Below are 23,735 nucleotides of genomic sequence, written 5' to 3'. Positions count from 1 at the left end.
ACACCCTGCCCAGGATAGCCAGACCTCGTCTGATCTCAAAAGCTAAGCAGGGTTGTCCCTAATTAGTACTTAGATGGGAGACCACCAAGGAAGTCCAGGACTGGTATGCAGAGGCAGGCAATGGCAAACCACCTCTGAAGAAGAATTGGTTTTTATACCCCTTTTTTTAACTTAAGGAGTCTCAAAGTGGCTTACAATCACAATCCCTTCTTCTCCCCACAACAGACACCTGTGAGGTAGATGGGGCTGAGAGAGTCCTGAGAGAACTGTGACTGGCCCAAGGTTAGAGAGTGGACAGGGAGAAGCTTTTCTCCCTCTCTCATAATACTAGAACACGGGGTCATCTGCTGAAGCTGGAGGGTGAGAGATTAAAAACTGACAAAAGGAAGTATTTCTTCACACAACACATAGTTAAATTGTGGAACTCCCTGCCCCAAGATGTGGTGATGGATGCCAACTTGGAAGGCTTTAAAAGGGGAGTGGACATGTTCATGGAGGACAGGGCTATCCATGGCTACTAGTTAAAATGGATACTAGTCATGATGCATACCTATTCTCTCCAAGATCAGAGGAGCATGCCTATTTTATTAGGTGCTTTGGAATAATAAGGACAATGCTGCTGCAGTCGTCTTGTTTGTGGGCTTCCTAGAGGCACCTGGTTGGCCACTGTGTGAACAGACTGCTGGACTTGATGGACCTTGGTCTGATCCAGCGTGGCTTTTCTTATGTTTTTATGTCCTGACGTCACCTATCTGGCTTCATGTGGAGGTGTGGGGGAACCAACCCAGTTCACCTGATTAGAGTCCGCCGCTCATGCGGGGGAGTGGGGAATCAACTCCAGTTCTCCAGATTAGAGTCCGCCGCTCTTAACCACTACACCACGCTGGCTGAACGTCTCTTGCCTTGGAAACCCTACTGGGTTGCCATAAGTCGGCTTCGACTTGACAGCATTTTTCACCACCACCAGAATGGTCACACTCTTGTAAGCGAAAGTTAAAGAAATAAGCAGACCAATGCAAACACACTCCTTTGTCCACAAAAGTCTAACTAGAATACGTATTTCTGTGCATCTGCAGTAACAAATCCTTCCCAAAAACCTCCCAGGGAAAGCATCACCCCCTAAGGAAATTCCAATCAAGCTGGATGCCAATATGAAGCCGAACAAAATCTGGTTTGGGTTCTTTCAGTACATGCAAAACTCGAAATCTGGCTCTGGGCCTGCAGAACATGAAGTACTTGTAGAAGGAGTCTGCCAAAGGGCCAGGAATAGAGCTAGTAAAGATTTGAAGAACAAAGCAGAACAACTAATTGTTTCCACTTGGAGCAGTTTTCTTTAAAAATATCCCATCAATTCAAGGTGATCTCCGAGGGCGCGGCTACATTGGAAGAGACTGGCAAGTTTTATGAATCTCCATAAGGCCGACAGCTGACATTTCACATGGCAACAGAAGTTATGAAAAACTATGTAAGCGTCTCCATGCAAGTATCCTCCTACTCCAAATTTTGGGAGGATATATATATTAAAAAAATTTTTTTTAAAAAAAATCATCTGCCCATCTCTTGGAGGTCAATGAAACTGAGCCCTCTTGTGCCCGGATTACAGCTAAAAGACTTATATTATTTCAACATTGGAGAAATAAATGCCCGCCTTTGGTAAATCAATGGACTGAAGACCTTAAAAGTTCATCAATATTTGAACGTATGGTATACAGACGGCTACTGCGTATGGACTTATTTTTCGATATTTGAAAATGTTTTATAGAGATTTAATGGTAGATCTGCCATTATTGTTGTTATACGTCTCTGTGTATATATACTAATATATATAATATATATATATATATATATATACACACACTATACATATACACTGTGTGTGTGTGTATATAAATATATATATATACACATACACACACACACACATATTCTATATCATAGAGTCATACAGTTGGAAGGGTCCATAAAGGCCATCTAGTCCACCCCCCTGCTCAATGCAGGATCAGCCCTAGAGCATCCCTGACAAGTATTTGTCCAGCCTAAAGGCCATCTAGTCCACCCCCCTGCTCAATGCAGGATCAGCCCTAGAGAATCCCTGACAAGTATTTGTCCAGCCGCTGCTTGAAGACTGCCGGTGAGGGGGAGCTCACCCACCTCCCGAGGCAGCCGATTCCACTGCTGAACAAAACAACTCTTAATATAAAAAATTTTCCTCTAATATCCAACCAGTATGTTTCCACCCGCAATTTAAACCCATTCTTGTGAGTCCTATCCTCTGCAGACAACAGGAACAGCTCCCTGCCCACTTCTAAGCGACAGCCCTTCAAATACTTCAAGAGAGCAATCCTGTCCCCCCTTAACCTCCTCTTCTCCAGACTAAACATTCCCAACTCCCTCAGCCTTTCCTCATAGGGCTTGGTCTCCATATATATATATATATATCCATCCTGCAAAGTGTTTTCTGTCTTTATTGATGACATATAGGTAAAGCACAATTTAGCTGTTTGTTGTGGATCGCTAGGGTTGCCAGTCTCCAGGTGGTGGCTGGAGATTTCCCACTATTATTACTGATCTCTGATAGCCAACAGAAATCAGTTTCCCTGGAGAAAATGGCCGCTTTGGCAATTGGACTCTATGGCATTGAAGTCCCTCCCCTCTCCAAACCCCACCCTCTTCTGTCTCCACCTCCAAAATCTCCAGGTATTTCCCAACCTGGAGCTGGCAACCCTATGGATTGCACAAGCTAGAAAATGGGTGAAGGAAGCCATTCATTTTCCCTTCTAGCACAAAGAGGGCTTGGGCGTAGCAGATGCAAGGAAACTTAGGAAAACAGGGTGCCACGGTTTTTTTTTGGGTGGCAAGGAAGAAGAAGAGGAAAAGGGAGGAGGAGGAGGAGGAGGAAAAGGAGTTGGTTTTTAATATGTTGATTTTCTCTACCACATAGGGAAGAATCAAACTGGCTTACAAATCGCCTTCCCTTCCTCTCCCCACAACAGACACCTTGTGAGGTAGATGGGGCTGAGAGAGTTCTGAGAGAACTGTGACTAGCCCAAGGTCACCCAGCTAGCTTCATGTGTAGCAGTGGGGAAATCAAACCCGGTTCTCCAGATTAGAGTCCACTGCTCTTAACTACTACACCATGCTGGAAAGGAACCCAGTGGAAGCTGATGGGGGACAGAAACAGCTGACATACAGGGGGCTGTGGCTCAGTGGCTGAGCATCTACTTTTCATGCAGAAGGTCCCAGGTTCAATCCCCCGGCATCTCCAGTTAAAAAGGACCAGGCAGTAGGTGATGTGAAAGACCTCAGCCTGAGACCCTGGAGAGCTGCTGCCGGTCTGAGTAGGCAAGCCTGCCCTCAAGGGACTTCCTTAGTGTTTCTGGTATGATCTTCCTTTTTATCTTGATTCTTGGGGAAGGGCAGGGGTTCAGAGGTAGAGCATCTGCTTGGCATGCAGAAGATCCCAAGTTCAATCCCTGGCATCTCCAGTTAAAAGGACCAAGCAGTTGGTGATGCGGAAGACCTCTGTGCTGCAAAATATAACCCTCAATCTCTTATGTGCTTTCCAAGTAGGCCAGCTTTAAGTCCTTGCTCATAGTCCTCTGAAACACAAGAGTTGTGGCCTCAGAGACGTTCATTGGTAGCTCCATCGGTCTTCTCCCAGGCTTCTACATTCCTTGGGGTTGGGGAGGGGGGAAGATGCACACACAGGCTAAAGCCAAAAACGGAAGGTGGAGCAAAGTTTACAGCAGATGGTGGGAAACCGAGGAACCGACATATTTTTAGGATTAGTAACATGTCCCAAGTGGTACGTTACAGAAGGGGCCTGAACTATGCCTCTCTTTGAAACGAAGCGAATTACATTAGAAGCCTACATATGTGATCCATTTTGGATCTTTCTTCCCCCCCTCCCCCCACGTACCAAAACATTTAGTTTAGCTACATGCTAATTTCGATAGTACCTAGCCCGTATTTAGGGCTGTCAGGTCCCTCTTCGCCACCGGTGGGAGGTTTTGGGGGTGGAGCCCAAGGAGGGCAGGGTTTGGGAAGGGGAGGGACTTCAATTCCATAGACTCCAATGGCCAAGCGGCCATTTTCTCCAGGTGAACTGATCTCTATCAGCTGGAGATCAGTTGTAATAGCAGATCGCCAGCTACTACCTGGAGGTTGGCATCCCAACCCGTATTTGATCAGCGATGCCCTTCACTGAAGCAACACGAACATTTGTCTCCAGGACTAGGCAAACTTGAAATAGCTTCATACATCCGGAAGATAGTTTCAGAGGGCAGTCGCGTTGGTCTTAAGTAGAGGAGATGGACTCGAGTCCAGAGGCACCTTAGGAACCAACAAGATTTTCGGGGTACAAGCTTTCAAGAGCCAAAGCTCTCTTCGTCAGACAAAGGGCGCTTGGACTCTCGAGCGCTTAAACCCCGAAAATCTAGTTGGTCTCTAAGGTGCTGCTGGACTCGAATCTAGCACGGAAGATATCACTATCCAAGTGAGGAAGGCAGTTCGGTGAAGTGCGCAAGTTACTAGATGGACAGATGAGTGTCCGAACCTAGAGCCGCATCTCAGGTAACCTGAGGCAATCAAGGAAGAGGAGGAGGAGGAGAAGGAGACGAAGAAGAGTTGGTTTTTATATGCCGACTTTCTCTACCCAACAGTTCCCTTGTCGAACCCTTCTGACCATTAGGAGGTTTTGTCTGGTCTTCAACCAAAAGCTACCTTCCGCTGTAGCTTAATCCCATCACACTCCTCGTTTTGCCCTCCGATGCAACGAGAGAAGAAGTCATCACCCTCTTCTGAGGGACAGCTCCCTTTGGGCATTTGAAGAACACAATTCTGCCTTCCTTCAGTCTTCTCTTCTCTGGAGTAAACGCACAGGGTTCTTTCAACTGTGCCACTTGTTTCCCCAGAACATCTTCACGGCCCTTTCATGGAACCAGTTCCGACTAGGGTCACCATCCTCCAGGTAACAGCTGGAGATCTCCCGCTATTACAGTTGATCTCCAGATGACCAAGATCAGTTCCCGGGAGAAAATGGCTGCTTTGGAGGGTGGATTCTATGGCATTATGCCCTGCTAAGGTCCCTTCTCCCCCAAACCCCGCCCTCCCCAGGCTCCACCCCCAAAATATCCAAATATTTCCTAATCCAGAGCTGGCAACCCTACTTCCGAAACCTTGCCCGCAGTAAGGAAGGGGCTATTTTATCTGCACCAGCATGGGAAAGGAAGGGGGGAGAAAAAACTTCTCCCGTTTCCCCTCTTTATTTGTTTTTTGCTAAAACAACACATCAAAATCTAATTCGGTGGAGCAGCCATCCAGACACGTTCTTCTGTATTCACAATCCATAGAGAACATACAATTCTCATTATATCTGTTGAAGCAGAAGGAACAGGAAGCTGGCAGCCCAGTATTAATATCTATGGTTCCCAGACCATAGTCAGTTGATGGGAGAAATAATGGGCTTCTCTCAGCTCAGTTTGTACTTACGCAACTGAGCAAAGTCCTACCACCTCTTCTGATCAGTGGAATATGAACACTGGTGTGACAACTATGTTTTCATACACATAAGAAGAGCCCTGTGGATCAGACCAAGGCCCATCAAGTCCAGCAGTCTGTTCACACAGTGGCCAACCAGGTGCCTCTAGGAAGCCCACAAACAAATTGACAGCAGCAGCATTGTCCTGCCTGTGTCCCACAGCACCCAATAGAATAGGCATGCTCCTCTGATCCTGGAGAGTATAGGTATGCATCATGACTAGTACCCATCTGGACTAGTAGCCATGGATAGCTCTATCCTCTATAAGAACATAAGAAAGGCTCTGCTAGATCAGACCAAGGCCCATCAAGTCCAGCATGCTCCTCTGATCTTGGAGAGAACAGGTATGCATCATGACTCACATCCATTTGGATTAGTAGCTATGGATAGCCCTCTCTTCCATGAACATGTCCACTCCCCTCTTAAAGCCTTCCAAGTTGGCTTCCATCACCACATCCTGGGGTAGGGAGTTCCACAATTTAACTATGCGTTGTGTGAAGAAAGACTTCCTTTTATCTGTTTTGACTCTCTAACTGACAATACAGAAGACCTTGGGGCCATGGCTCAGAGGCAGAGCATCTGTTGTGCTTGCAAAAGGCCCCAGGGTCAGTCCCCGGCATCTCCAGTTAAAAAAAGATCAGGTAACAGGTGGTCTGAAAGGCCCCAGCCTGAGACCCTGGAGTGTCTCTGTCAACCGGAGAAGACAATAATAACCTTGACGGACCAATAGTCTGGCTCAGCAGAAGCCTCCTATGATGGACTAAGGGATAATGTCTGTCATGGACTGTATGTGAGAGGGACATACGGGGAGTGGGCAGAGCTTAAGGGAGGAGACTCGGAGCTGCTGGGAAAAAAGGGTTTTATTCTGGGTTCCGGTGTGATGGGTTGTGCCTAGTGGGACTGGGGAAAAAACTTGAAGGGTGACCAAAGAGAAAGTGGACAAGGATGAGCTTTTCTCCCTCTTTCATAATGCCAGAATGTGGGGTCATCTGCTGAAGCTGGAGGGTGAGAGATTCAAAACAGATAAAAGGAAGTCTTTCTTCACCCAACGCATAGTTAAATAGTGGAACTGCCTGCCCCAAGATGTGGTGATGGCTGCCAACTTGGAAGGCTTTAAGAGGGAGTGGACATGTTCCTGGAGGGCTAACTATGGCTACTAGTCAAAATGGTCACTAGTCATGATGCATACCTGTTCTCTCCAAGATCAGAGGAGCACGCCTGTTAGGTGCTGTGGAACACAGGCAGGACAATGCTGCTGCAGTCGTCTTGCTTGTGGGCTTCCTAGAGTCCCCTGGTTGTTCACACAGTGGCCAGACTGCTGGACTTGATGGGCCTTGGTCCGATCCAGCAGGGCCTTTCTTATGTTCTTCTTAGAGTTTGGGTGTCATGTGGAGGAGTAAGGAAACAAACCTGGTTCACCAGATTAGCCTCTGCAGCTCATGTGGAGGAGTGAGCGATCAAACCTGGTTCTCCAGATCAGAATCCACCGCTCCAAACCACCGCTCTTAACCACTACACCATGCTGGCTCTCCAGGAGGAACGCATGTACCAAGCAATCAGAGTGGTGAATGAACACACATGAAAACATGAAAACACACATGAAAACAGTCTTATACTGAATTGGACCTTTTGGTCCATCAAGGTCAGTATTGTTTACACAGACTGGCAGCAGCTCTCCAGAGTCTCAGGCGGAGGTCTTTCACAACACCTCCTTGCCTAGTCTCTTTAACTCAGTGGTTCCCAACCTTTTTTTGACCAGGGACCACTAAGACTTTTTTGTTCGGTACAGGGACCCCAAGGTTCAAAATAAAAATTCTGAGAATTTGAAAATAAACTTTAACCATAGCTGTTAGTTAAACATTAAACTTAGAATAATATTTGAATATATATTTTTATAATAGAGAACTTTTAATTGAAAATATTAATTTATTATGGGTTTATAACTTTGTTTCGTGGACCTTAATTTAGTTCTCGCCGACCCCTGGGGGTCCATGGACCCCTGGTTGGGAACCAGTGCTTTAACTGGAGATGCCGGGGATTGAACCTGGGACCTTCTGCATGCCAGATGCTCTACCACTGAGCCACAGGCCCTCCCCAAGTGGCACCTACAGTGACTGAGAAATCCTGCCCAACTTAATTGGGCGCTTGAACAGTTCTTATCCTAACTCCGGTGACAAGGTTAAGACTGAATGTATAACTTCAAGTTATCTGAATTGTATATTCTGTGCCCGTTTCAAGTGCCCATCACACCAAGGATGCTAGATACCCTTTTCTGTCATGACTCTGGTAGCAGCAGGCGACGTACAAATATATTCGGCTCAAAAAAATAAGCTGAAAGGAACCAGACTCTAGGTCAGGTGGAAATACGCTCAATTTCCCCTCATGGAAATAGCTTCAGCAGCATTTAACATTGCTTCACCTCATTCTAACGTCGGCATTTGACTGTCATTTCCTGGGACGGTTTTGTCAGGGCAGTTGTGAGTTTAGAGATTAATGGATGCACATTTTGAACAGACAAGATAGGCTGCTTCTCTGGTACACGTTGGGTGTACTTTGGGCATTGGATAACGAGGCAGGTGCTACTTTTCTGCACACAGGTGACATACTTCCTGCATGCCAACCTTCTGTAAAAAAAGATTCAAGGCTTAAGCACTCCATTCACAAAGAAGTATATGGTGGCAGATTTTATCATAAGCATAGTTCTTTCAATATTGTTCAAGTTATGAAGAAGAAGGGTTGGTTTTTCTATGCCGACTTTCTCTACCACTTAAGGAAGAATCAAACCACCTTCCAATCATCTTCCCTTCCCCTCCCCACAACAGACACCCTGTGAGGCAGGTGGGGCTGAGAGAGCTCTAAAAGAGCTGTGACTAGCCCAAGGTCACCCAGCTGGCTTCATGGGGAGGAGTGGGGAAACCAACCTGGTTCTCCAGATTAGCCTCCGCCGCTCATGTGGAGGAGTGGGCAATCAAACCCGGTTCTCCAGATTAGAGTCCATCGCTCCAAACCACCGATCTTAACCATTACACCAAGCTGGCTCCAGCATGGTATGGTCATGGTTATGGGCATCCAGTATTGTTAGGTTTGGAGAGGGGATGCTGGATATTGTGAACATACGGTGAAGAACTAAGGAAATTCCCAAAGGAAGACCTATGAGATATGTTGAGAAGTGGGAAGAACGAGAAAGAACCAATTCCAATAACATATTTCACTTGCTAGCTTAGAATACTACAAAACCCATGCTCCAGTTTTATTTGAACCACTGAAAACATGGAAGTGCGGTTTAGCGATCTCCGCTCCTGGTTCAAGAATGGATATGATTATTCTGGCTGATTCTTGAATTACTCTGGGGTAGTGGCAAATGACTACTGAGAACGTAACTGTTAATATTTAATATTTTTCTATTCACACCTTTCTTGTAGGCAAAGCCAGAAAAATGTTACAAGTTTAAATATTTTTTCCCATTCCAGCTTCTTTTGCAGAATAAACAATATGTAAGTATTCTTAAAATCATAATTTATTGCATTCGGATGATTTTTTTTTTTAAATCAATGATTTAAATGCACATTTGATTTTTCAATACGCATTTCAATTAGAACCAAGGCGCTTTGTTTCAAGGCTATTCTGCATTAAAATGCAATTTGAAGTGGGGAGGAAATTTACGCCTGCATTTATCCCTAGAAAGTGGTATCAGTAGCTCATTCAACAAAACTGAATGAAACTGTTTTTCTGGATGAAGAGGGACCCATCAGAAAAAGTACCTCTCTTCAGCCCAAGCATTGTAAGCCAGCATAGTAAGGACCACCTCATTATGATGGAATTGATGCTAGGGCCAAGGCTCCACAAATCTGTTATCCTGCGGTTTAGCAACATGCACCCCTCCCCAATCTACACCGTGCATAAAGATCCTTCATCCGCTAAGACAGTGGCGGCCAACTGAAAAGGCTCTACCAATGCCTTCTGCAAACACAACACAAGAGGAGAAGATAAGACGAATCAGTGACAATTATAAATTCTGGTGGGCTAGTAAGAACATACGAAGAACCCTTCTGGATCAGACCAAGGCCCATCAAGTCCAATCAGTCTGTTCACACAGTGGCCAACCAGGTGCCTCTAGGAAGCCCACAAACAAGACAACGGCAGCAGCACCATCCGGCCTGTGATCCACAGCACATAATATATTCGGCATGCTCCTCTGATCTTGGAGAGAACAGGTATGCATCATGACTTGCATCCATTTGGACCAGTAGTCATGGATAGCCCTCTCCTCCATGAACATGCCCACTCCCCTCTTAAAGCCTTCCAAGTTGGCAGCCAACACCAGATCCTGGGGCAGGGAGTTCCACATTTTAACTATGTGTTGTGTGAAGAAATACTTCCTTTTATCGGTTTTGAATCTCTCACCCTCCAGCTTCAGCAGATGACCCCGCATTTTGGTGTTACGAGAGAGAGAGAAAAGCTTCTCCCTGTCCACTCTCTCCACACCATGCATAAGCTTATAGACCTCTATCATGTCTCCCTTCAATTGCCTTCTTCCCAAGCTAAACAGCCCCAAGCGTTTCAACCGCTCCTCATAGGGCACTTTCTCTAGCCCCCCGATCATTTTGGTTGCTCTTTTCTGCACCTTTTCTGTCAAAATACTCACTAGCCCCTGCTGGGAACGCACATGAAGCCACCTTATACTGAATCAGACCATGGGTCCATCAAGGTCTACTCAGGCAAGCCAACCCAGAAGCTTGGAGGCACCACATACAACTTGCGTGTTCAGACAACTGTCGATATTACCCACCATCATGGTGGCACCTTCAGAGAGACTTAGGAGTAAAACCAACAAAACTAAGGTTCCCGGGGCGCATCCTACCTACCGTAGAGTTTTCGCCCAAATAGCAGAGCGTCCCTGGCAATGTGGTGACGTCACTTCTTGTGTGCCCCAGAAGTGACATCACGGCGGTGGCGAGCTGGGCCTCTCTTCACTGCCAGCAAGTCCTCACCCCACCCCTCCAGCAGTTGCCAGGGACTTACTGGCCACCCTACACAAAAGAGCAACAACATGAAATGCAGGCCAAACACTTGCTTTAGGTGTAACCACAGGTTGTGAGATTTTTATTTCATGGAGTAGCTTACCACAAACTCTGGTTTACAGGCCCTGGAGTTGACGAATTTTATTTTATTCCACTTTTACCCCGCCCTCCCGGGCCCAAAGGCCAGGCTCAGGTGAACTGTCCTTTGCCCCATGGCCTAGAAAGCTGTGGCAAAAGATACAACCTGAAAGCCCCCGGGGGCTCACAAAACAAGCAGTGGGGGTCTTTTACCCCAGCCCTACTTTAGTTCCTGGGGAAAACACTAGGGAGTTCATTAACAACTGTCCTCTGATTTCTAGGAAGTTCTGATCGATTGCGCTGAGATCTTGCATGCAGTTGGGCGGATCAAATCTTCACCGAGTTCAATAAGACAACGGCAGTTTAGGTCTGTGTACAGGATTGCAGGTCTAAGGAACACATGAAAGGAACGCATGAAGCGGCCTTATACCGAATCAGACCCTTGGTCCATCAAAGTCAGTATTGTCTTCTCAGACGGGCAGCAGCTCTCCCGGCAGAGGTCTTTCACATCACCTACTTGCCTGGTCCCTTTAACTGGGGATGCCGGGGATTGAACCTGGGACCTTATGCAGGCAGAGGTCTTTCACGACACCTACTTGCCTGGTCCCTTTAACTCAGGGGTGGGGAACGTCAGGCCCGGGGGCCGTTTAAGGCCCCCGAAATAATTTTGTCTGGCCCTTCGTGGGTCCTGGCAGATCTCTAGCTCAGAAGGATCTAAGACTGATGACCTGCACCCTCCTGGGGACAGGAATAGCTTCTATTCAAGGCAGGTGTGAGTTTGTTTTGCTGAGAAAAGCAACCCTTTTCCCCCCTTGCAGAAGAGTCGTTAGCTATGGAGCTGCTAGGACCGGCCGAGAAACTGTGTTAACCCTTTCCCACCAGGGCCATTGGTTGGCTAATTTTCAAGTTGATAATTTTGTATAGCCCGCGAATGATGTTATAAATATCCAAATGGCCCTTGAAGGAAAAAAGGTTCCCCACCCCTGCTTTAACTGGAGATGCCGGGGCTTGAACCTGGGACCTTCTGCATGCCAAGCAGAGGCTCTACCACTGAGTCACGGCCCCTCCCTCTAGCATTCAAGTGAACGATCTTGGTCGGCCTTGTGTGAGCGCACAAAGAACACAAGGAAATACAGTAATTTCCCAAATTGCCCTTTGTTCTCAGTGGCTATAACCAAACAGAACGTTACAGCGCAAAAGGCTTGTGACCGATATGGGAAAGAGTTCTGAATTACCCTAGGTTCTATAAAAAGGCCTCTGCTAAACCGTAAGATATACAATTTGATCGTTATGATCGCCTATTAGCACGTAGCGCTGTTCAGGAAGCCTCCTGAATTTCAGAATGGAAAGCTTTCTCTAAACGGTTCTTTTATCTTTGAAACTGCAAAATCAATGTACAGCGTTTTGTTAATACAAGCAAAGTCCAGAAGCAGGTTAACGGGATATAGAAGAGTTGCCTTGGTAAAGCAAATTAATTGAAAGAGCATGAGGCCTCCTATGCATCATGGATGCAAAACACAGGAGAAATACCATGATCGCTAAAAGTCTTGTACTTTTCTGAGTTGGAAGAACAGTGTGGAGCAGATCTGCTAATCTCCCCCCCCCCCTTACCTGGTGGGGGAAAGTGTCATCAAGTCGCATCCGACTTATGGTGACCCCGTAAGATTTTAAAGGCAAGAGACAAACAGAGGTACTTTGCCATTGCCAGCCACTGCATAGCAATCAGACTTCCTTGGTGGTCTCCCATCCAAGTACTAACCAGAGCCAACCCTCTTAGCTTCCAAGATGTGATGAGATTGGGTTAGTCTGGGCCATCCAGGTCAGGGCAGAGGAGGTTTGCCATTGCCTGCCTCAGCGTAGCAACCCGGGGCTTCCTTGGTGGTCTCCCATCCAAGTTCCAACCAGGGCCGACCGACCCCGCTTAGCTTCCAAGAGCTAATGAGAGCGGGCTAGCCTGGGCTATCCAGGTCAGGGCCATCCTTACCTACTGGCATAATAATCACAAAGCCCACCAGCTAAGATCTATTTCAGAAGCCCTTCAGAGGTGAGGTGGGTAGCAACCAGAGACAGGGCTTTTTCAGTACTGGCACCTCGCCTAGGGAATGCCTTGCCCCCTGAGGCTTGCCCGGCACCTACAGAGCTCCCTTTTAGGTACCAGGCCAGAACATTTCTGTTCACTCAGGCTTTTAATGAAGGGACACCTCTTTTAACACCATTTGATAATGTGCCTTTAGTCTGAAAACGGTTACGTCAAGCTAGATTGAGCAGCTAACAGCATGGATAATTATGCTTTAATGTGCTGGCTTTAAAAAAAAATCTGGATTTTAATTAATAACTTTTTACAGGGTTGCCAGCACTGGGTTTGGAAATTCCTAGAGATCTGGGGGACGGAGCAGGGAAAGGAAGGGGTCTGGGGCAAGGAGTGATCTCACTGGGGGTATCATGTTATGAAGTTCATGCTCCAAAACCACAATTTTTTCCAGGAGAATTCTGCGATTGGAAGCCCTAACTTTTAAAGCTTTGTGTTTTCCCTGGATTTCATGTTGTACATCCCGTCTCAGTGCGGTTCCCTGGAAAGATAGAATAGACGTTTTCTAAATCAATCAATCAATTCTGTACACAGAGATCTGTTCTCCTCGGGGACCCTGCGTATTTTTCCACTGTTCTGGGAAATGTAGACTGTGGAAGGAGGGGGGATCTTTGCACATTTAATTCCTTAGTCACATAGTTTTTTTGGGGGGGGGTTAGGATGCAAAGACCCACTCCCCACTACCTCCTCTCAACCGCTTTTTGAAAGAGAGAGAGGAAGAGGAAAGGACTTTGTACTGAACACAATACAAAGATTATCACTCCATGGCCTTCGGGTGGAGATGAAGAGTAGAATAGTATAAAGACTGCCAGAAAGATGGGAGTGTGTGTATGGGGAGGGGGGGTCTCCTGATTTCTTGAGAAGAACACCTCCAATTTGCACTCAACAAATGTGTACACCATGATAAGCAATTTAATACATTTAGACTAATGAAAAAAGGCTTTTTTTAAAAAAAGGGCATATATGAATAGGTATTAGAAAAGACAGTCATGCTAGGAAAAGTGGAAGGCAGCAGGAAAAGAGGAAGACCAAACAAGAGATGGATTGACTCAATAAAGGAAGCCTCAGCCCTCATCTGAGCAAGGCTGTTAACGATAGAACATTTTGGAGGACACTGATTCATAGGGTCACCATGAGTCGGAAGCGACTTGACGGCACTTAACACACACACATGCACAGGTACACTCTTGTTAGATTCAACTATAACAAATATTCAGTGTTATTTATTTTTTTTAGATATAATGGCTGAGCGGCTCAGTAAAAGATACAAGTATAAGATAACATTACTCAAGTTTTGTAATGTAGCTAGTTTGTATGAAGGTTAGAGTACAATTCTACATATTCCTTTTTTGGGGGTTAGGATTCATTTACTCTTAAGATTTAAGTATTAGTGCTGGACAGCACAGAATGATTTAGTCCCATTCCATGGGGTATTAGATGAAGATCTTGTTGAAGGCATGGAGTATTGATTATGTAAAGGAATGTGCATTGCATGTTGTATGTGCTGTTTTATGTTTGGAAAATAAAAAATTAAACAAACGAAAACAAACATGCACACCATATGCATAGTCCATCTTTGCAGCTTCCCCATAATTCTTTCTTTTGGAATACCCGATGTAATGCTTTTATTCTGGCCCTACTCCATAACATTATTTGTGACCCTGGGCTAGTCACAGTTCTCTCCAAACTCTCTCAGCCTCACCTACCTCACAAGGGGTCTGTTGTAGGGAGAGGAAAGGGAAGGAGATTGTAAGCCGCTTTGAGACTCCTTAAAGGTAGAGGAAAGCGGGGTACAAAAACCAACTCTTCAACTCCTCTTCTTCTACTTGGAGACGGCCCAAGGCAGAATTCTGCATCTTGTTTCTCATGTCAGAGTGAAGTTTTTCTGAACTTCCGTCAGATCAAGGAACTGAAGCCGGCACCCTCCGACTCGTGACGACAAGGGAGAAGCATACTTAGGGCTGTCTAGCCTGGAAAGAAGGCGGTTAAGGGGAGACATGATAGAGGTCTATAAAATGATGCATGGCATGGAGTGGACAGGGAGAAGCTTTTCTCCCTCTCTCATAATACTAGAAAGTGGGGTCATCTGCTGAAGCTGGAGGACGAGAGATTCAAAACTGATAAAAGGAAGCATTTCTTCACACAACATGTAGTTAAATTGTGGAACTCCCTGCCCCAGGATGTGGTGATGGCTGCCCACTTGAAAGGCTTTAAGAGGGGAGTGGACATGTTCATGGAGGAGAGGACTATCCATGGCTACTAGTAAAAGTGGCTACTAGTCACTATTCACTCCAGGATCAGAGGAGCAGGCCTATTATATTAGGTGCAGAGGTACACAGGCAGGATGGTGCTGCTGCAGTCGTCTTGCTTGTGGGCTTCCTAGAGGCACCTGGTTGGTCACTATGTGAACATACTGCTGGACTTGATGGGCCTTGGTCTGATCCAGCATGGGCTTTCTTATGTTCTTATGGAGGATAGGACTATCCATGGCCTACTAGTCAAAATGGATACTAGACACGATGCATACCTATTATCTCCAGGATCAGAGGAGCATGCCTGTTATATCAGGAGCTGAGGAACACAGGCAGGATAATAGTGCAGCAGTCGCCTTGTTTGTGGGCTTCCTAGAAGCACCTGGTTGGCCACTGTGTGAACAGACTGCTGGACTTGATGGGCCTGGGTCTGATCCAGCATGGTCTTTCTTATGTTATGTTCTTATGAGACACACCACTATGCTTTCATTGCCTTGTACAGTTTGGCCTCTATAACCCCCAAACCTGCTATCAGAACTCTCTCTCGTTCCCAGTTCTGGCTTACACAGCAACTTCAGTCTTCTCCTAATTCACAGCGTCAAAGCCCTGTTCAGGGTTTTTTTTAAAGAGGGGAAAAACTTAGCGCCATTTGATGTGCAAATTCAGAAGTGACATGTGCTGATGTCGGAGCCTGGTCAGCTGCACCTACAAACCGGAGCAGATGTTAGCATGTCTGTCACAATACAATGACCATCTTCACACACATCTCTAGCTGTACAGAGGCCGAAGGCACCAGAGCACCGGTCCCCAACCTTTTTTCAAGCCTGCGGGCACCTTTGGGATTTTGAAAGTGTGATGGGCGAAGCCATAGATTGGCTGCCGCAGGAGGTGGAGCCAGCCAGAAAATGGTTGCCGCAGCTTACCTTCAGTCACACAATGAGAGCCAGCGTGATGTAGTGGTTAAGAGCGGTGGTTTGGAGCGGTGGACTCTGATCTGGAGAACCGGGTTCGATTCCCCACTCCTCCACATGAGCGGTGGAGACTAATCTGGTGAACCGGGTTGGTTTCCCCGCTCCTCCTCATGCAGCCAGCTGGGTGACCTTGGGCTAGTCACAGCTCTCTCAGCCCCACCTACCTCCCAGGGTGTCTGTTGTGGGGAGGGGAAGGTGATTGTAAGCCGGTTTGATTCTTCTTTAAGTGGTAGAGAAAGTCAGCATATAAAAACCAACTCTTCTTCTTCATCCCTGTTCCCTGGTGGCAGCTGCTACCAAAGCAATGTTTTAAAAAATCTGCACAGCCAATCAGATCTCCAATGGCCAGTCAGAAGCCTTGCTAAGGAAAAGACCCATTTGGTCCAGCATACTTTAAAAAAAAATGGGGGGGGGTCACCAGGAAAGGTATTGAAGAAGAAAATGAGTTGGTTGTTATACCCTGATTTCTCTCCTGTAAGGAGCTCAAAGCAGCGTACAATCGCCTTCCTCCCCTCCCCCCCAACAAACACCTTGTGAGGTAGGTGGGGCTGAGAGAGTTCAGAGAGAACTGTGACTAGCCCAAGGTCACCCAGCAGGCTTCATGTGGAGGAGTGGGGAATCACACCCGGTTCTCCAGATTAAGAGTCCACTGCTCTTAACCACTACACCATGCTGGTTCATATTGGCAGGTACCATGCTGTTCAAGGGCATCATGTTGGGGATCCTTGCAGCACAGGATCAGAACTGTCCCCCGTATAAACGGTCCAATCCACATGATCACAACTTTTCAAAAAAGCACCTCATGCGCACACTCTTATTTCTATGCACGAATACAGAAACAGAACAATACGTGATGTTCCCCTTACTTTAAAATCCAAATAGTACCCGACACCTAGCAACACGTTTGTTTACTTGTCCAGAATATGTCAAAGTACCTCCACATTTCAAGTTCACAAGTAGGCCCACTTTCTGCCCCCCCCCCCCCCGGCCAGCCTAAACTGAAAAACTACACAGACGGGAGAAAAAAAAGTAGTTTAAGAATCCCGAGCCCTTTCGGGTAACGTTTGAGGATTCCCTCACCTGAAACCCATTAACCTGAAACTCGGAGTTGATACCACCATAATGAGTCACCAGGATTAAAAATTGCCAACCCTGCCAACTCCACGGTACATTAAGAAAGGACTCCTCAAATCCAACGTGCTCATTCTGAAGCATGTATCCCGCACAGAATCAAAACCACTTCTATATATGGAAAAGCGGGCATGAGAAGAATCAATTTCTGATTGTCAATCTTTGCATATTTGTTTAGCCTGTCATGTCCAAAATTAACAGCATTTCTTGGCAAATGCAGGCCGAATTGAACACATGAAGCTGCCTTATACCGAATCAGACTCTTGGTCTATCAAAGTCAGTATTGTCTACTCAGACCTGCAGCGGCTCTCCAGGGTCTCAGGCAGAGGTCTTTCATATCACCTACTTGCCTGGTCCCTTTAACGGGAGATGCCAGGGATTGAACCTGGGACCTTCTGCATGCCAAGCAGATGCTCTACCACTGAGCCACAGCCCCTCCCAAATGTTAATCTTTAAGTCTTTTTGTTTGATTTTGCTAGGCCAGACTAATGTGACTACAGTTAACACAGGAACACATGAAGCTGCCTTATACTGAACCAGACCCTTGGTCCATCAAAGTCAGTATTGCCTGCTCAGACCGGCAGTGGCTCTCCAGGGTCTCAGGCAGGGGGTCTTTCACATCACCTACTTGCCTGGTCCCTTTAACTGGAGATGCCGGGGATTGAACCTGGGACCTTCTGCACGCCAAGAAGAGGCTCTACCACTGAGCCACGGCCCCTTCCCACAAAAGATGACCTTTTCAGTATTTCCCCCTCTCTAAATATGCTCGAATACCGAACATCTCTAATCCAGCCACAGGTCAGAAGGATGCTAACCATTCCTGCCCCCCAAACTGTAAGGTAACCGATAGCCATTTAGGACAAGCGTGCCACAATTGATCTCTGCTCGAGAACGCACCAAGCCCCAAATATAAACCAGAGGGAGTGGAGAGCTACTAAAAAAAAAATAAAAAATCCAACTTGTTTGTTTCGTCTTCTGGGCGAGATGCAAAATAAGAACAGGAATCTCAGCTTTCTCTCTCCACCCCCTTCCCTTTTCACTCCCTCCCTTCCCATTTTACAAACGCAACATGGAAACAAAGCTCGTCCCACGGCTGAACAGCTCCAGTGCAGAACGGAGAATCCTGGAGTTTGGGTCAGTAGGAAGCGAGAGAGAGGAAATGTAACAAAGATTGCATTGAAAGGCTGGCAGCCAAAACCAATGTGCGGCCTTTGAAAGGGAACGCGAACAACCCAGGGGACAGCAAAGCTGCTTTATGGTCCCTAGGACTGTAAGAATTAAAAACAAAAACGTGTGCTCGTAACTATAGGATTAAAAGAATTCTTTTAAAAAAAAGAACCCGAACTCCTCTTTGGGAGACCGAAACAAGTGCTAATTTTAAACCCCTTCTCAAAACGTCAGCTCCTTTGTACATCTCTATTTCCCTTTTTTAAAAAAAAATTAGGCAATACATCCCCCCCACGCTATGTAAGCAATTTACAGTCTTTGAGGAAGTGAAGTGAGAAACATACATTTCTCAAACATGTTTTGCTACAGAGGGGATGCATCTATTTACAGGGGGGAGGGGAGAAGAAGAAAGAGGACCCCGGAACCCAAATGCCCAAAGCAAAACTTCATAAGGGCATACCCCACCATAAAAAGGGGTCACGCTTCCTATGAGTGATGGGCGACCTTTAGAAGGAGGGGGGGATTTAAATTGGCCCGCAGGCGAATAAAACTCTCCAAGGGGACACACAAAGGAACCAAATTCCTGTTTTGCCATGTATTCTTTTTTTTCAAATCCTGTCCAGAAAGACTGCATAATTTTGGGATCTGGGCAAATCAAGAAACAAAATTAGAGGGGTTTTTTTTTGGGGGGGGGGCTTTTTCGTTTGCACACCCCCAGGCAGAAGTCCCACCCCCCGACAGAGCCCCTAAACCACCCCATTGCCGAAGCAAAGAGAGGCTGCTGAACTCCATTTCCCCTTGCAGCCAAGAGGACAAAGAACCCAAGAGAGACCCCAAGGAAATAAAGGAGCCATTCTGGATGGAGAAGGGAAGACGGGGGGGGGGATAACAAGGGAAGGGGAGCAGGATCCGGAGTCAAATCGGAGGCGGCGTCATCACCATCAACCCCTTTCCTCTGCCAATATCCCCCCCCCCATCAAAATAAACCAAACCAGAGAATCCTTCCCCCTGGACTACTCGAGAGCCCAGGGCGACTTACCCAGAGCGCATGAGTGGCGAAGGAGGCTCCAAGAAGGGGGTTTGCAAGGCGCAGACTATTCCCTCCTTTGCACACACACACACACCAAAAAAAAAAAAGGGTGCAAAAGAAAACGCTCAGCTCCAGGATAACACAAGGCATAAAATAAAAAATTAAATTAAATTAATGCAATAGGATGGGCCCCGTTCACCAGGGCACAAGAGGCAGCAGGATAGATTCCCGGTGGGTGCAGGCGACTGGCTCCCACCAACGCGGCTGCAGACTAGAGCCCTTCCCCCTTTGGGATCCAGCAGGGCGAGAGCCGCCTCCAACGCGAGCGAGCCTCTCCAGCCCTGGGGGTCAGCCTAGCCGCTCCGCCACACAACACACACACACCACACACAACACACACACACACACAAGGGGAGTGGGAGGGGAGAAAGGGTGACTTCATAAGAATGCACCACCCCCGGGAGGAGCACGGGAAGTGTAGTTCGAGGGGAAGGAAGGAAGGAAGAAAGAAAGGAAGGATGCAAAGGATAGAAAGAAAGAAAGAAAGAAAGAAAGAAAGAAAGAAAGAAAGAAAGAAAGAAAGAAAGAAAGAAAGAAAGAAAGAAAGAAAGAAAGAAAGAAAGAAAGAAAGAATGCAAAGGATGCAAAGGATGCAAGAAAGAAAGAATGCAAAGGATGGAAAGAAAGAAAGAAAGAAAGAAAGAAAGAAAGAAAGAAAGAAAGAAAGAAAGAAAGAAAGAAAGAAAGAAAGGATGCAAGAAAGAAAGAAAGAAAGAAAGGATGCAAGAAAGAAAGAAAGAAAGAAAGAAAGAAAGAAAGAAAGAAAGAAAGAAAGAAAGAAAGAAAGAAAGAAAGAAAGAATGCAAAGGATGCAAAGGATGCAAGAAAGAAAGAATGCAAAGGATGGAAAGAAAGAAAGAAAGAAAGAAAGAAAGGATGCAAGAAAGAAAGAAAGAAAGAAAGAAAGAAAGAAAGAAAGAAAGAAAGGATGCAAGAAAGAAAGAAAGAAAGAAAGAAAGAAAGAAAGAAAGAAAGAAAGCAAAGGATGCAAGAAAGAAAGAAAGAAAGAAAGAAAGAAAGAAAGAAAGAAAGAAAGAAAGAAAGAAAGAAAGAAAGAAAGAAAGAAAGAAGGGAGGGAGATCCTCTTGCACCTCTGGAAGAGCATAATAATGGCCATTTATGTTTGGTAATTAGCACTGAAGAAAGCTGATAGGCAGAAAGTAGATTCCTTTGAAATGTGGTGTTGGAGGAGAGGGTTGCGGATAACGTGGACTGTCCCCCCCCCAAAAAAAAAACCCAAATCAATGGGTTCTAGATCAAATCAAGCCTGAACTGACCCTAGAACAGTGATGGCGAACCTTTTAGAGACCGAGTGCCCAAACTGCAACCAAAAACCCACTTATTTATCGTCGAGTGCCAATGGGGCAATTTAACCTGAATACCACCCCCAGAGGGGGCCCAGAGGGAGAGGCTAGGGTTGCCAAGTTCCTCTTCGCCATGAGTGGGAGGTTTTTGGGGTGGCGCCTGAGAAGGGCGGGGTTTGGGGAAGGACTTCAGTGCCATAGAGTCCAATTGCCAAAGTGGCAATTTTTTCCAGGGGAACTGATCTCTATTGGTTGGAGATCACCTGTAATAGCAGATCTCCAGCTAGTACCTGGAGATTGGCAACTAGTTCCTTAGTGTTTTCTCTCTACATATCAAGACAAATGGAAAGGTGTTTGGAGGATAGCTTGTGGGCACTTCAAAGGTGGAATAGGACTGCACGCCCCTCCGCCCGCACAGACCCAGAGGGTGCCGGAGAAGCCGCTGGAGGGAAAGAAGGAAGGAAAGAAGGGAAGGGAGGGGGAAAGGGAAGGAAGGGAGGGAGAGAAAGAAAGAAAAAGAGAGAGAAAGGGAGAAAGAAATGGAGCAAGGGAGAGAAAGAAAAGGACAGAGGGAGACAGAAAAAGAAAGAGGCCATTTATGCATGGGAGGTTTTGCCTTGGATTTGCCACTCGGTGGGGCGCGGCGGCAGGCTTGTGAGAGGCGAGCAGGGTGGGGCAGAGGGTGCCTCCTTCGCACCCACCGACCAGCCATGCCCCTCCGCCCGCACAGGCCCAGAGGGCGCCGGAGAAGCCGCCGGCCATGCCGAGTGTGAGCGCTCGGCTTCTGTTCCCCGCTCTCCCACCCGCCTGGCTGGCCACGCACGCTCCAGCGGCGGCAATGGCGGCAGCTTCTGTGGGAGAGTCCGGGGGCCACCGCCAATGATGTCGGAGGTTCCCCACCCCTGGGCTACAGCCTCCCCCATCCGGGGTGGGGCAGAGCCGGAAAGGCCAGCGGCTTGGAGGAACCGTGCGTGCCGGCAGAAAGGGCTACGCGTGCCGGAAGTGGCACCCGTGCCATAGGTTCGCCAACACGGCTCTAGGGCATTGTACCCCACTGAGATCCTTGTGTGTGTCCCCCCCCCCCCAGGCTCCATCTCCAAATCTCCAGGAGTTTCCCAACCTGCATCTTGCAACCCTACCCCTCCATCCCCCACAGGTGGCCGGGGGGACCTGGCAACCCTAGGTATGTGTGAGAAAGTGCATATGAACCAATACAAAGAGAAAGTTTTGCAAAACTGCCCAAGGAATAATGTACCGGTATCTGTATGAGAGCCATCATGGAGATTGAGGAGGAGGAGGAGGAGGAGTTGGTTTTTATATGCCAACTTTCTCTGCCACTTAAGGGAGAATTAAACCGGCTTACAATAACCTTCCCTTCCCCTCCCCACAACAGACACCCTGTTAGGTAGGTGGGACTGAGAGAGTGTGACTGGCCCAAGTTCACCCAGCTGGCTTCATGTGTAGGAGTGGGGAAACCAACCCGGTTCACCAGATTAGCCTCTGCCGCTCATGTGGAGGAGTGGGGAATCAAACCCAGTTCTCCAGATCAGACTCCATCGCTCCAAACCACTGCTCTTAACCACTACACCACGCTGGCTCTCCATGTAGCAGTTAGAAGTGGCACACTCTAATCTGGAGAACCGTGTTCGAGTCCCCACTCCTCTACATGAAACTTGCTGGGCAACCTTGGGCTAGTCACAGATCTCTCCGAACTCTCTCAGTCCCACCTTCAGCACAAAGTGTCTGTTGTGGGGGGAGGAAGGGAAGATGTAAGCCGGTTTGATTCTCCGTAAAAAGGAGAGAAAGTCAGCATATAAAAACTTCTTCTTCTTCTAAGTCAACGTACCAAATATCCAACAGAAAGAAAACTCCATCAAACATTACAAGTCGTGCAATCATGGAATGTTTTGATCTGCTCTCGAGAATAATTGTACTCCCCTCCCCATCATAAAGATCCCCTTGACTACAAATATGTTTCCGGGGGTAATATCCTTCTAGATCTTGGATATTTGCTAATTAGCCTGCGAGTAAATTACATCTCTAGCAGGTTCCAAGGAACTAATTTAATCTCTATTCAGCATTCAGGCTGAGTGATTGCCATGATTTACAAATCCACCTACTTAACCTGGGCATAGGAACATACTGTTACTCAGAGAAAGTACGAGGTGAAAAGGAAACAGGAAAAAAAGAGAGCAGATATTATTCCCCCACCCGCCCCGGTTTTGGCATCGTTTGAAGGGTGTTTTTTTCCAGGGTTGCATTGTTAAGAGAACCAAGCAATCTCCTCCTATCGGGATTGGAATACCCAGGCAGAGGTGGGAAGTGCTAGGCTATAAGATAATTACTGTAATTAAAGGGCTTTTTAGTGCTTGCTAATGGCAGTTAGTTACCACTTTACATCCATTACCGCTTGCATATTAAATATTGACAAGCGAGATGAGAATGATACCAACTTCATGAAGAGCTTGACCTTTGACGCAAAGGGATCGTACTTCCGTGTGACGGAGCAATGTCTAAAGGTTTAATTGCAGGTCACGGGAGGTGTTCTCCAGTCAGGCGTGGATGGATTGTTAAGGGACACACAGTTACGATGAGAAGTTTACCCCTGCCGCTTTGAAAACCAGGGGTATGGAAGATGGGGAGGGGGAATCTTGGGAACACATAAGAACATAAGAAAGGCAATGCTGGATCAGACCCAGGCCCATCAAGTCCAGCAGTCTGTTCACACAGGGGCCAACCAGGTGCCTCTAGGAAGCCCACAAACAAGACAACAGCAGCAGCAGTGCCCTGCCTGTGTTCCACATCCCCTAATATAATAGGCATGCTCCTCTGATACTAGAGAGAATAGGTATGCAGCATGACTAGTATCCATTTTGACTAGTAGCCATAAATACCCCTCTCCTCCATGAACACATCTGCCAGTTGAGAAAGATCTAGGCTGGGCTTCTGTCTCCCTCCCTGTTTTCAGGTTTTTAAGCCTAGGCGTAGCCAGAGATGCGACGTTCTTGCACGAGCCGTAGCCTATGATCCTGAGTGAGTCTGCCCAGTGGATCCATAGGGTTGCCAGCTATGGGTTGGGAAATACCTGGAAAT

The 23,735-nt window shown here is 46.9% G+C and overlaps 1 protein-coding gene across 1 annotated transcript in view; it reads right to left on the bottom strand.

Moving 5' to 3' along the window:
• The window catches only part of PELI1 (pellino E3 ubiquitin protein ligase 1), a 58,711-nt gene extending 50,800 nt beyond the window's left edge, over positions 1 to 7,911 (bottom strand). Inside the window, exon 1 of the mRNA XM_056856742.1 lies at positions 7,907 to 7,911. The gene's annotated coding sequence lies outside the window, so the exon portion shown is untranslated. The remainder of the gene's footprint in view (positions 1 to 7,906) is intronic.
• Positions 7,912 to 23,735: the final 15,824 nt, after the last annotated feature.

Source organism: Euleptes europaea, chromosome 10 (assembly GCF_029931775.1).
Source record: "Euleptes europaea isolate rEulEur1 chromosome 10, rEulEur1.hap1, whole genome shotgun sequence".
In the NCBI taxonomy this organism is placed as follows: domain Eukaryota; kingdom Metazoa; phylum Chordata; class Lepidosauria; order Squamata; family Sphaerodactylidae; genus Euleptes; species Euleptes europaea.
The sequence above is the reverse complement of the archived record's forward strand: the minus strand, read 5'-3'. Positions and strand labels throughout refer to the sequence as shown.